Below are 3,798 nucleotides of genomic sequence, written 5' to 3' on the forward strand. Positions count from 1 at the left end.
GGAGTGTTTGTTAACTACCATAAAATAATCCCGTTGTTTTATCCCTACCCTCTTAGAGGGAAACGGCTCATGTTGCTCGCGTCATATAGAACACCCCTAAAGGTTCTATAGAGAATAAACCCCTTTTTGTAGGGTTCTTTGATCAGAACCGCAGTATGGTTAGATGTTCTTCTTCGCTGAACCAAAATGTTGGTTCTATGCCGAACCGTTTGTTCTCAGTATGTATCCTACTGTTCACCAAAACGCAAAGGCTACTTCATAAACTGGCAATTTATATATATATATATAATATATAAAATATTTATTTCAATTACATTTTGTATATGGGAATTATGAAGGTATATTCATAAAACTATTATTTAAGATATATATTGGTAAAAGTGTCCTGTGCGTAAAAGTGGAAATATGATTGGCCAACTGTAAAACAGTTTTTATTGAAAACGTGTAGCCTAAATGCCTATTTTTATTGCGTATGCTTATTAGGCTATACATGCGCGGTAAATTGCTCAGCCTATCTTGCTCCAGGTTAACTCCTAAAACGGCATTAATGAGTGGGCCAGTATCTCTCACCAGTATCTCTCCCATTGATGCACAGATTCAGTTAAGACAATTCGACTGAAGCGTGACAGAGAAGAGGGAGTCACCCTCGAGACAGTTCCTTTCACAGGGGTTTTACCTGTCGACGCTCCAGGCGGAACGCTTAAATACGCCTCCTCCCTTGGGTCTAGCCTTCAGTCCTCCGGGAGAGACTGACTGAAACAGACACTTTGGGAAAGGAACCGCATGTTGTTGATGATAGAAAAAGATACCAGGATTCGTACTCAAATAGAACGGATTATGAACGCTTTTGGACAGCAGCCATCCAACGCGCAGACTAGCCCCATTCAGCACCACAGCGCACAGGAGCTCCTGGATATGGCCGTGTACTGCGATAACTCGGCAGCATGTACCAGCACCAGCAAACCTCCATCATGGTCACCACCCGCAGAGGGCCGCCGGCGCATCCTCCAAGCTACGGCCTCGGTGAGTACACCTCGCCAACCACCAACCCGTACCTGTGGCTAAACGGACCGAGCATCGACTCGTCTCCATACCTGACGGGATTGAATGGAGCATCGTACATACAGTCTGGATACGGAGCGAACCAGCGGCAGTTCCTGCCCCTCCTACGGGGTTTGGTGGAGCTGACCTCGGATGGCTGTCAATCTCCAGCCAGCAGGAGCTCTTCAAGATGGTTCGACCTCCTTACTTTACTCAGCGCTCATAGCCATGGCTATCCAGGGCGCCGGGGACAAGAGGTTGACGCTGAGTCACATCTATCAGTATGTGGCAGAGAATTTTCCGTTTTATAAGAAGAGCAAAGCAGGCTGGCAGAACTCAATCAGACACAACCTGTCACTAAATGACTGTTTTAAGAAAGTTGCCCGGGATGACGATGATCCTGGTAAGTTACAATACCTGTTGTATTTATTTCATTTATTTATTTATACCTGTTGTACTTGTAATTAACTCGTCATTATTTACACTTATTAAATGTGTCATTTTGGAATGTCATACCTTTGCCATTTGATTTTGGTAAGACGTGTCTGACAGAAGACTAGAACAGTCATGACCTTTGATATCTCGAACTACAGAACTACATTGTCTGTTGTGTCCTGTCTTCATGTCTTCATAGGAAAGGGGAATTACTGGACATTGGACCCAAACTGTGAGAAAATGTTCGATAACGGCAACTTCCGAAGAAAGAGAAAGAGACGAGCTGACTTGAACGGAGGAGACACCAACAACACTGTTCTTCCGGTGAAATCCGGAAGACACTGCCGCCCTGAAGCTCTCCGACACGGCCAGCATCATGAGTTCATCCCCTCTCAGCCTCCAGAACTCCCCTGGTTCCTCCGAGCCCAAATCATCTCCGTCCCCGTCTGTGGAACACAGTCCCTGTTACAACAACTTTGTCTCCACTATGAACACGATGCTGGCGGGGAGTAACAACGGCTCTACCCGGGAGGGGGGCAGGGGGGACTTTGGTTCAGGAGGACATGTTATGGGGGATTTGTCGCCTCATCAGACCCGAGAGAACATGCCCGGACTTGGTTCATACTCGCCCTCTCAAATCACGCCATTGAACACTGATACCACTCACCTCTCCACAGCTAATAGAATGAACTACTACACATCAGCACAGAACAATCACAGTGGAGGCCTGGGCCTCACCAACTCTCCCAAACCACTTCAGTGTTAATCATTTGATATACAGCCGCGAAGGAACCGAGGTGTAAGGCAGTAGGCTATAAGCCTTGTCCTAATTATGTCAGATATATGTAGATAATATAATGCAACTCGTTGGCATTCTCGTATGAAGTACTCAGTGAGTACATCAATAACCATGATTATTATTCATGTTACGCATTCCACAATAAGAACGTGTTATAAGCAACGTCTTAAATATACTTTCTCGTGATTGAATGTGAATTCAAAGTGGGTCGAAACTACTACGTTCGACTTAGCATTTTTAAGAGCATAATTAAGACCAACTTTGTTGTTTTTATGCCCAACTGGAGCCCTGGAATGGGTGTTGCCTCGGAATAAACATGTATCTGTACTCTTTTCCTTTCACCTTATTTCTATTGGCCTTGTGTAACTGCGTGGATGACGTCACAGTGCCTTTCAGAAGAGCTTGTATTTTTAAAAAAAAAATAGAACACTATTACTACTGCTACTGCAGACATGTGTTTTGTTATGTAGCCTAAATTAGTAGCCCTCTTTGGAGACCACTTTGTGTACTTTTATTTTAGAAGGAATTGTGTGTGTGTATATTTTATTTAAGCCTATTGTCAAACGTTTGGAATAAATGTAATATCTGAAATGATTGATTGTGTCATATTTTCTAGCGGACTTGTTTGTCAAAGTGAAGACGTCTCAGATTTATCCGCTATAATACTCAAGTTTGCAATAAACCAGCGCTCTATTTCATTTTTTTTATCACGCACGATTCCATTTTACTTATAAAAACTAAAATCTTGAAATGATTAACGTGTAAATCTTAACTTATGGCTCCCAATTCTAATACATGATTATTTTTAGGTTACTTTTACATAACATTGTAAGTTTACGTTGAAAACACTAATGCGCCTGTGGGATTTGATAGGCTACAGCTGTTAATGGTGTGGGAGAACATGTTCACTGACTCTTTACAATACCAAACAGTATTTATAATGGGACTGACAATTATTTACCAGAAGTATTTCAGGTTTAATCGAGGTTGGAATTAATCCTACACCCCGCCGTGTACTCTCCCCTCCCTCCCTCCATTCCATTCATAAACTTTCCAGACAATCAGCCACAATCAGATATTCCATCTCAGACTCGCGAATACAGTTCCAGTAGGCTGCCATACAGTTGGTAAATTGATCAATGATATTTCATATTGAATGTAAGAAGAAATTAACGTCCATTCACGTAACAGGCTACAACAATGAAGGCCTCACCTTTTGCTGAAGTTTCCTCTGTGATCATTAGCTCATGTCTCCTCAACTGTATGAAAACAGTAGGTGAGACTGAGACATTTTCCAGCTTGTCACTTTGAATAAACCCAATTTACGCTGAGATTCAAGACACATTTCTGCCCAGTTCAGAAGTTCAGCTACTGGTCTTATTTAAACGGTGTGTATGGATAGATGGACACTTGTGGAATTGAATAGTTCACACCTGTTTTCAGTTTATTCAGCCGGGGGAAAGTTTCGTCACTCACAGCATAAAACGCGGAGTGATTTTTTTTTTAAACATCGTGTGAGAAAT

At 42.5% G+C, this 3,798-nt stretch overlaps 1 pseudogene; it reads left to right on the top strand.

Annotated features, from left to right (window-relative positions):
* The first annotated feature begins 765 nt into the window (after positions 1-765).
* On the top strand, positions 766-2,673 carry LOC135573541 (forkhead box protein I2-A-like; annotated as a pseudogene).
* Positions 2,674-3,798: the final 1,125 nt, after the last annotated feature.

The sequence above is a fragment of the Oncorhynchus nerka genome, linkage group LG10, assembly GCF_034236695.1.
Source record: "Oncorhynchus nerka isolate Pitt River linkage group LG10, Oner_Uvic_2.0, whole genome shotgun sequence".
In the NCBI taxonomy this organism is placed as follows: domain Eukaryota; kingdom Metazoa; phylum Chordata; class Actinopteri; order Salmoniformes; family Salmonidae; genus Oncorhynchus; species Oncorhynchus nerka.